The sequence below is a fragment of the Notechis scutatus genome, chromosome 1 (assembly GCF_049901735.1).
Source record: "Notechis scutatus isolate UNSWTSFEM ecotype Mainland chromosome 1, rNotScu1.2, whole genome shotgun sequence".
NCBI classification, from domain to species: domain Eukaryota; kingdom Metazoa; phylum Chordata; class Lepidosauria; order Squamata; family Elapidae; genus Notechis; species Notechis scutatus.
The window spans coordinates 63,476,992-63,487,264 of NC_142009.1; the positions used below are offsets into that span (position 1 = coordinate 63,476,992).

Below are 10,273 nucleotides of genomic sequence, written 5' to 3' on the forward strand. Positions count from 1 at the left end.
ATATCAAGATTACAAAATCGGCAGCATATAAAGAAAATACATACAAAATGTTTTATAGATGGCACTTGCCCCCTTCGAGGTTGGCGAAAATGAACCCTAACACGAGTCCAAAATGCTGGAAATGTAAAAGCATAGAAGGAACCTTTTTCACATGTGGTGGTCTTGCAAGGAAACCCAGAAATATTGGCAAAAAATCAGAAAATGGTTGGAGGAGATAACCAAAGAACAAATTGAATACAAACCAGAGTTCTTCCTACTAGGGATCTCTGACAAACATTTATCCAAAAAAATGAAATATGTAACAATTCATATTTTAACTGCGGCCAGATTAGCGTTCGCTCAGTGTTGGAAATCACCTTATACACCTACAGAACAAATGGTTATCCAGAAAATATGTGATTGTGCAGAAATGGACAAATTAACTATAGCACTTAAAAATAAAGAGCCTTCAACATTTTACGATAATTGGAACTCTTGGTATAATTGGTTAATCCAGAGATAAACTGCTTAAAAGACAATGGGTAATTTAAGCATAGATATCGATAAGATGTGCGTATTCAAATTAGGTTAGGAGAATTGGATCTTGCAGACTGTCAAAAAGGATATTGTCTGTTTTTAAATGTATTCTTTTCATTTCTTTTTCTCTTTCTTTGTTTCTTCCTTTCTTTTATATCTCTCCTTCTTTTCTTTTTCCGGTTCGTAAGGCCGAGTGTTTTTTTCCCCTTTTTTTGTGTATGTAATGTGTTTTTAATTGTAAATTTAATAAAAAAAATTTTTTAAAAAAAAGAATATCTTTCCGATAAATATTACCCAAATCTGGTTTTTCTCTATTCTGACAATGACTCAACTTTACACAACTTTCTTTGGAATTAATTTTTAAAAGTGCCAAAAACAACCAGGAAATCCATTGTCAACAGTTTCCACAAGCATCCTTCCCTTACTGTGCAGGGTTTTGGATTTATGCCCATAACAACCTGTCACTAGCATATTCCTTTATCAAATCATTATCTCATTTATTTTTGAGAAGCCAGCAGAACTATGGCAGTTCCTGCAAAAACTGCTTCCAAGAGTTACTGCCAACTATTTTCTCTGAACTGGAAAGTAGTTGTTATGCAAAACCTCAAAAATAGCTGAGAAGCATCATATGAAATCCCTTGGTAAATGTGAGCTAGTGACCTTACTCATACATTGCAATGTGTTCCATGTGAATCAAGTCTTTTACATATCTCATCCATATCCTTTTCTCAAATATTTATTCTACCCCCATGGGTCATTTCAAAGAAGAAAAAATTAACCCAGAGCATAAATTATCCAATTGTGAATGTAACATCACTATAGATGTGAAACATTCTTCACGCATTGTATAACAATGAGTTATGTTACCTTAATGACCACCACAAAAATGTCATAAAATTGGGTCCAGTACTTCAACTTAATATAACTACTTAATAGCAGAAATCTGATCCCAACTATGGTTATAAATCAAGAATTACCTGTAGAATTGAGGAGGTGGAAGGTGGAAGAAGATTATAATCTATCAGAGAAGTAGACCTCAAAAGCAAACAAGAGACCCAAAGCAAACAGAGGTCTTGCACAACGAAGCATGAGGGAATTCCAGTCATTAGATAAATGGCTGGAATAGTGGACTGAACTCAAGCAGAATTAAAAACCCTGGATAAGAATACCAGAAAAGTAATGACAATGAATGATGCACTTCATCAATGCAGCAATGTTGACAGATTCTACTTGCCAAGAAAACAGGTGGGCATGGAATGTTGCAAGTACCCCAGGCAGTTGAAAAAGGAAAAAAAAACATTGGAAGAATATCTGAAGGTTAGTGAAGAACATGCACAGAAGCTAGTGCAGTACTCTCCAGCATTTAGTAAGTTATAGGATAACTAAACTGGCCTACAAGAAAGACAAATGAAAAATAGAAAAGAGATGTGGCATGGCCAGTACATTTTAAAAAATAGCAGGTAAAATGGATAACAACAAGACTTGGCAATGGCTAAGAGCAGGAACAGGAACATTGAAGAAAGAGTCAAAGGAAATAATTCTGAGCGCACAAGACCAACCTTTAGGAACAAATGCATACAAAGATAGAATTGGGAAGAAACCAACAGGCAGCAATTACAATCTTTGCAAAGAAGCTGAAGAAACAGCGGCTACACGAAGATTTGCTCAAACTGATTGCAAACAAGGGCATGACAAAGTAGTATCAAAGGTGTGTTGGAATATTTGCAAAATGCACCATTTACCAGCAAGCAAGATTTAGTGGAACCGCAAAATAGATGAAGTAATCAAAAATGAAGAAGATAACGCACTCTCGGACTTTAGAATCCAAACAGACAAGCTGTCTGTCACATACCACCTCAGGTTTAACCATTGTCAACAAGAAAGACAAAAAAAGTTAATATAGTGGCAGAACCTGGAGACAATAGAATACAACAGAAAGAACTGATGAAGATTACAAAATACAAGGACCTCTAGCAAATAGAATGACTATTGCAAAAGAAAGGCATAGTTATTAGACACCTTGGATGCAATCCCAAAATATCAAGAGCACTCTTTGAACTTCATCATAGTTTACAAAATTACCATTGGTCAATTGCAAAAGACAGTTTTACCTGGAACAACTTACATCCTGCAATATTTTTGGCATTATCTAACAGCAATATTTGCCAACCCAGGTCTTTGGGAAGGACTTGAAAGGTGGATAAAATGCCAAATCCAGTCTAAAGCATCTTGCCAACTGTGCAACCAACCATAATAATAAATCATCTTAAATTCTAAGAATATTCTTAATCAGAAATGGAACTGCAGATCACAATACCAGCCATGATATTCACAGATGATCACTGAAATAGCATAGTTTATTTCAGGTGCTACTATTCCAGATATCAATTAGACATAATTTAGCGGAGTAAAATTTATTAAAAATATTTATAAAATGTCCATAAAATGTATAGGAGGGAGGAGTTTTGTATTCTGAAGATATTTATGAAAAAGATTGGTTCAAAATAAGTTACAATCATAATTTAAAATGATAGCGCACAAAGCCATAAACATATACCATATTTGAATTGAGAGTGATAAAGCTATCTGCCATGTCACTTCTTAAACTTCTTTAAAATTTCTCACTCTTATGAAGCATATAAATATCAAAATTATCAATAATGGGAATCCAATTAGTTGTTTGGATTAAAAGTCCTAAACTGATAGATAAACTACAATAACTCAAATAAAACAAGTTGGATATGGGCTGACTCCAAATGTATAAATTTTAAAATTCAGTACTGTACAATTCCATCGTTTGTCTTAGTCTGAAACATCTACAGAGCAGTTTGAATACATGAGATGCAAGCTACTTCGTATAACTACTCATTACTGGTCATTACTTATCAATAGAGCCATATTATCCAAGTATAATTGTAAAGTCTTACATATCATTTATTTAGGATCAAGTTCCACTGAAAACAACTAGGACTTACTTTTTAGCAGACGTGGGTGAGATTATGTTGTGGAAAACTTTTGTACCATTTTAAAACAGTTCAACCTTTGATAAGCATTTATCTACCATAACACATTGCAAAACCCAATCAACAACATTAGACAAGAATGTAGCAATCAGCAGCTACACGCTAAGGGGCCTTTTTTTACTTTTCCCTTTTACATTTATGCTCCCGTTTCACTTGTTTTAACCCTGGTCCTGAAATATCATTTTGTCTGAAAGGATTCTCAAAGAATCTCCAAAGATCTTGGAGATATTGGCCTTTCCTGTCTCTTTCTCCCTTTCTGCCTTCCTGTTATTCTTTAAGCTGGTATTCTCTGCTCTAGAGCTATCATAGTTGCCTTCATTGACATCATTGTAAAGTTTGTTGGGGGAAAATACACAATAAAAGTAAAGAAAAGCACTACAGGAAGAATTTTATAAAAATTGCTTTGTTTGACAATCAGGACTCTTCCTCATTTTAGGTAAATTAATGTATAGCATACATTGTGTCAAGACACTCCTTTGTGGTTTGCTGATATTCAAAGACACACACACACACATACACTGCTTTATCAAAAAAAGTTACTTCACGAAGAGCTTAACCCTGTACCTATCTAAGCTCAAAATTAGCCTTTCAAATCTATTGTCAGAGATGACTGAATCTCAAACTAACCACCTGTAGTGTCACCATCATAACACGGTCTATCTTTGGAATGCCCTATGTCGGCCTTTAACTTCTGTAAGTTTCCAGCTCGCATATAGGTACCGTATTTGCCGGCGTATAAGGCGACCCGGCGTATAAGACGACCCCCACCACCACCGGAAACGCCCTCCAGAAATCCCGGGGCTGCAGCGGCAGGGCAGAGTGCCAGGGGCCGTGGGAAGAGCAGTAAGGCTGCAGCCTCGGGCGGAGCGAGGCGAGCGGGATGAAGCGGAAGCGACGCAGGGATCCAGGAAGCCAGAGGCGCCTTCGCTGCGTCCAACAAGCCTCCGAAAGCCGGCAGTGGATATACCGGCGTATAAGACCACCCCCACTTGAGGCATGTTTTTCGGGGCAAAAAGTCGTCTTATACGCCGGCAAATACGGTAATTGCTTTGTAGTCCAACAAATGAGGGGGAACTATTTGGCTAAAGCTTTAACTGTTCATGTATTTTTTCTTGATAGACTCCATATGCAGCTGTTACCTTCTGAAGTGTGAACAGTGAGAGCAGCCAGTGAGAACAGCTTCTGAATGAAATGGGTGTAAAAGGAGGGTAACTGTTTTGTTACATTTCTATTCTGCATTATAACTGATACATGGAATTGGGGGAAGTTGTCTAAAGCAGGGATCCCCAACACCTGGGCCGTGACCCAGTACCGGGCCGCAGCCCATTTGGAACCAGGCCACAGAAATGGCACGCACGCACAGCTCTACTTATGCAAGGGTGACCGACCGCACATGCAGTTCCATGTGTACAAGCGGAGGGCAAGCACAGTTCTATTTGTGTATGTAGGGGGCGCGTGTGCTTGCTACTTGTGCAAATAGAGCTATGTGCATGCGTGCTTGCCCACTGCTCACCTGGAATCATCCCTTCTCTCCTGCCAGTCCATAAAGCTGGAAAGGTTGAGGGACTCTGCTCTAAAGCATGATTCAAATGAAGCTTGGATGTAGATAAATTTGTTTAGCACCTAATAACTGCAAATATAGATAAATCTTGTCCCCACATACGGAAAAATGGGTTGAATTATCATCCCTTTACTGGTGCAGAAGAAGTTATTTTCATTAGCCATGGAAATTGGCTCCATTACTGAAGTTTTCACTGCAATCTTATAAGGCCCAGCATTGTAAATGACAGCAATATATTGAATAAAAACATTGTTGTGATAATTTTCTTACTTACAATGATTTGAATTCACTGAGCTAATGCAACCATGAACATCCACTAAAACTTCATTTATAGCCAGCAAGGATTAGATACTGGTAAAAGGAATTGATTAAACTCAGAGCAATTTGTACTAAACTGTTTAGATTTAAGTATATCTAAAAGAAAAGAAAAATTACAACAACATAAAATTTAAATTAATGAAATAATGCTCAGAGGGAAAGAGATTTATCCTTTCTGTTTATATATAAACTGTGGGTGCCACACTGAAAATATCAAAGTTGTTACACTAACTGCCAGGCTGGCTCATTTATCATTATATGTTTGGAGGGCAAAGCTGGGCCAGTTTGCATGGGCTCATAACCTCTACCTACAACATGTAAACATTCAGAATAGGCCTTCAAGTATTTACATTCTTTCCCTTAGAACGGTATAAACTTAAGAGCCCCTGGACATTATAATCGTGTTGACATTATAATCACATTATAAACATAATCAAGTCAACACCCAATTTTTCAGGAAGCAGCTATTCCTCAATCTTCAAAAGGTCTCTGCCACAGCAAATATCAACTGGAGCCAGATTTCCCTTAGAAACAACAGCCAATATCCAAAAGAGTAATTGGTTGTTTGTACCCTTCTCCCCGACTTCTAGTTCTCCATACAGTCATCCACCAGAGAGGTAATTCTACCCAGGACAGTTCTACACAAGATAATTCAGTGTCTGGAATTAATAACATCTGTAATCAGACCTTACTAGCCAAGCAAACGGTAAGGGTCTTTTTTCATGTTGCCTAACTTTTTTATCATCTAATCCCATTTCTAATTCTGCTTCTTTCGGACACTACACAAATGAGTCAAATGATACCTTCAAATCTCAGAGAGGGTGGACAGGATTAGGCCTAAATATCGGTAGGTACAACTCCACCCCTCTGACCTTAGCACCTCTAATCTTAAAATAACATTGAAATAAAACCTACGCAGACTTCAGGGAAGTTTGTCACCTCTGCACGGGCTACATTTGCTAAGCACTCCTGCAGAATGCCTTTGAGGAATCAGCAGGTTTGGTATCTAAGCTGAACCACCTGCTCTTAACAGTGTCCACGGGATAGAATCTCAGGGGTCTCCAACCTTGACCACTTGAAGACTTGTGGACTTCAACTCTCAGAGTTCCTCAGCCAGCTTTGCTGGCTGAGGAACTCTGGGAGTTGAAGTCCACAAGTCTTCAAGTGGCCAAGGTTGGAGACCCCTGAGATAGATCACTAACAAGTGCCCCTTTGAGAAGAAGGTGCAACCCAGAAAAGCAGACACTAATCATTCTAGGCATCACGTAATACCTTCTCTGCTATATTGCCAGAAAGAACCAAAACTTGCTCAAAAAATTACCTAGTGAAATCCCATTAATCCCCCCTGTAAAATCAGTCTTAATTAAGATTTCAAATAGAAGGATGTATATTCCTACCGGTGGCAATTCTACACCATGCTGGTACACTTGAATATACAGTCCTCTCCCCCAAGTGGTACACACCGGTCATTGGGGCTATAAAATACACTTGATAAAGACAAAGAACAATATATTTGAAAAGGGTCTTGAAGGTTATCTAGTCCAACTCCCTGATCGGGGCAGGGTCCACTAAAACGTGTCTCACAGAGGATGACTTAAGAGTTCTGAAGAACTCTATCAAAGGCGAATGCACCACATCATGTGGCAGCCTGTTCCACTGGTTCACAGCTCATATTGACAGGACATTCCTCCTGCCTCTCCTTCTTGCAATTTTAAGGCACTGATTCGGGTCTTCCTATGGCACAATAGAAACTAAGCCTGTTCTTTCGCCTATGTGACCACCCTTCAGAGATCTGAAGATTGTTATATATTCTTCCCTAGTCAGCTTTTTTTTTGTAGTGGTGGGGTCATGTAAGAGAGAAGTTGTTATAAAAAAAAAAGGTCCAACCATTTTGGAGGTTGAAATAAGCTAAGAGCATTTTCCTGAAATCATTCGCTCTAATTGGGGATTCAGTTTTTTTATGCAGAGATATGAGGGCTTGAAAGGGAAAAATGAGTATGGTAGATTTACCTTTACATTATCACAGTGATCCCCAACCTTTTTTACGCCGCGGCCCGGTACTGGCATCAGCTGGGTGCATCAGCTGGCGCCCGTCGCACCGGCATCAGCTGGGCGCCGCCATCTTTTTCGATGAAAAAGTGCTTCCGGTGACCTCACCGGAAGCACTTTTTCATCAAAATGATGGCGGCGCAGCTCGGTGAGCTTTTCGGGTAGAAATGGCTTTCTACCCGGAAAAGCTCACCGAAGCACTGGTGCCATCTTTTTTATGAAAACGTGCTTCCGGTGAGCTTTCTACCTGGAAAAGCTCACCGAGCGCTGCGCCATCTTTTTTGATGAAAACGTGCTTCCGGTGAGCTTTCTACCCGGAAAAGCTCACCGGAAGCACTTTTTCATCAAAAAGATGGCAGCGCCCAGCAAGCCAGCGGCCCGGTAGGACTTGTTCCGCGGACCGGGACCAGTCCGCAGACCGGTGGTTGGGGACCCCTGCATTATCACTTTCCATGATCTTAAAAAATTAATTTATCAAGACTTCGTTTTTACCTATGCATTTTCTCTTTTTGAAGAAATCCTTATTTTCCAGAACAATGGAAAACTAATATACTCATAAAACTAGTAAAACTAATATACTCATCCCTATTCTCACCCATCATGTGTTGATGTGTGAAAAGTGAAACCCCTGAATAGGCTAATTAATCTTTTCTCTCTCGCACACACATCTAGGCATATGTGTTGCTTGCCAAACGTTACAGCTTCTTTTCCTGTCATCTTCTGGCTTTCACTTAAATTAGAGACAATGTATATACTGTAAACAGTAAGAACAAGGAGCAGCATTGTCATATGATAGCCTTGTGGTTAGGAAATAAGTCTCTCCAGTGATTTCAATGATGTCCTGGCTCAATTAGTTTTCTGCAAAATCAAACAATTCAAATAACATTTTCTTACTGGCATTTGGTGGCTAGAAAGGAAAAAGTGGTTGGGAATGCTGGATTTATTGGTTATTTTTCTTAAAGTAACTATTTTAAGCATATTGTTATCGTATTGTTGATATTATGATTAACTTTTAGCGAAATAAGAGTCATGTTTAATGACTACATTTTTAAAAAAACAGGACACTGTTATTTTAAGTTGTTTGATCCTCATTTTTTAATTAACACATGGAAGAGAGGCTGCTTAATCAAGTTAGCTCTTCCAATTTACTCTCACTTATTGTGAGATAACAAACTTCCCATTCTGACCCGAATTAAATAATTATTTTCCTCCTCTGTCTTAGCAGGCACCCGATTCTTGCTAAACCAGTGTTTCTCATCAGCAATTTTAAGTTGTGTGGACTGGGATTTTCTGGATGTTGAAGTCCACACATCTCAAAGTTGCTGTGGTAGAGAAGCACTGTATTTAGACACTTTTTTCCCCCTTCCGTTCAATCATATCTGATACCTAGAGATTTCTTGTCCTTGCAGTTTCCTTGGCAAGGTTTTTCAGAAGTAGTTTGCCACTTTCTCCTTCCAAGGGCTAAGAAAAAGTCACTAGCCCAAGGTTACCCAGCTGGTTTTGTGCCTAAGGCAAGATTAGAATTCACGTCTGCTCTGATTTTGGCTCTCAAATCCTCTCTAACATATAAGCTTCTTTTGCAGACACCTAAACTAAGCAAATTTTTTGGGTGGGGGAATGAAGAGCTATGAAACTTGCCCAATAAAACCAACCCTTTTATGAGTCATGCCTCACTGCAATCCAACTCACCGAGGTGTACAGAGAGCATCAATCACTAGTGCTAGAAGCATAAAGACTATTGTAATAAATATTACTCCTGCTGTCTCTCCTAGTGTTCACCCTTTTTGATATCTGATCTGCAGCTGCACTGGTTGGCAATGATTGTGTAGAAGAGATTCACTGTTAAGACAACGTTATAGAGAGTTATTTTATGATGGACAATCAAATCTTAACAGGAACTAGAAGCGGAACTGGACTTCAGATCACATTGTTCTTCTAAACCTATCAAAGTAAATTAATTCTCCCTTCACCGTGGTTCCACCTACTGAAACCTATTACACTGCTCTGAGAAGTATAAAGGGTATAGGATGGTTTCCACATAACTCACTGGTTGCTCATTCATGAGGGCAATCTGTTAGGTGATGGCTTAATGAAATCTGAGTACATACTGTACAGTACTTCTTAGTTCACCAAGCTTCTTCTCCGGACTCTGCCTTTCTTCCCAGGCCTCACAAGTTATCCTATCATTAGAATAAGTTTCATCTAGACCAGGGGTGTCAAAATCGATTTCTTTGAGGGACACATCAGGGTTGTGTTTGACCATGGGGGCTGGGTGGGTGTGGCCAGCTCAACATCACTCGTGTCGAGGGCACCCCTCCCAGCTTCTCTTTTCGGCTGTGATGGCCTCCTGAGCTCCATTTTCGCTGGCAGAGACACAGTGGGCCAGTCCTTCCCTGTTTCCAGGGTAGCCTCACGGGCCAGATCTAAGCACCCCATGGGCCAGATCCAGCCCATCGGCCTTGAGTTTGACACCCCTGATCTAAACAAAAAGTTCTCAACCTACCACAATTGAGCCCAAAATTTCTGTTGTTAAGCAAAGCAGGTTTTAAAGGAGTTGTGCTTCATTTTATGACCTTTTTTTGCTAAGCAAATGATTGCAATTGTTAACTGAATATGTTGTTAAGCTAATCTGGCTTTCCCCCATTGACTTTGCTTGTGGGAGGTCAGCTGGGAAGGTTGCAAATGGTGATCACATAACTCTGAGACAGTGAGATTGTTATAAATATACACCAATTGCCAAATGCCCAAATTTTCATCACGTGACCATGGGGATGCTGCAACAGTCATTAAGTGTGTAAAACAGTCA

The 10,273-nt window shown here is 39.3% G+C and overlaps 1 protein-coding gene across 16 annotated transcripts in view; it reads right to left on the reverse strand.

Annotated features, from left to right (window-relative positions):
• Nucleotides 1-10,273, reverse strand: part of SLC29A1 (solute carrier family 29 member 1 (Augustine blood group)) — an 85,446-nt gene that overhangs the window by 27,422 nt on the left and 47,751 nt on the right. The window contains exon 1 of one of the 16 annotated variants that reach the window (XM_087965741.1): nt 5,375-5,514. The exons of 14 other annotated variants lie outside the window; for them this stretch is intronic. The gene's annotated coding sequence lies outside the window, so the exon portion shown is untranslated. Of the gene's footprint in view, nt 1-2,258; nt 2,390-5,374; nt 5,515-10,273 lie in introns of those variants that run through there. One more of the 16 variants, XM_026681234.2, reaches the window with a different exon arrangement.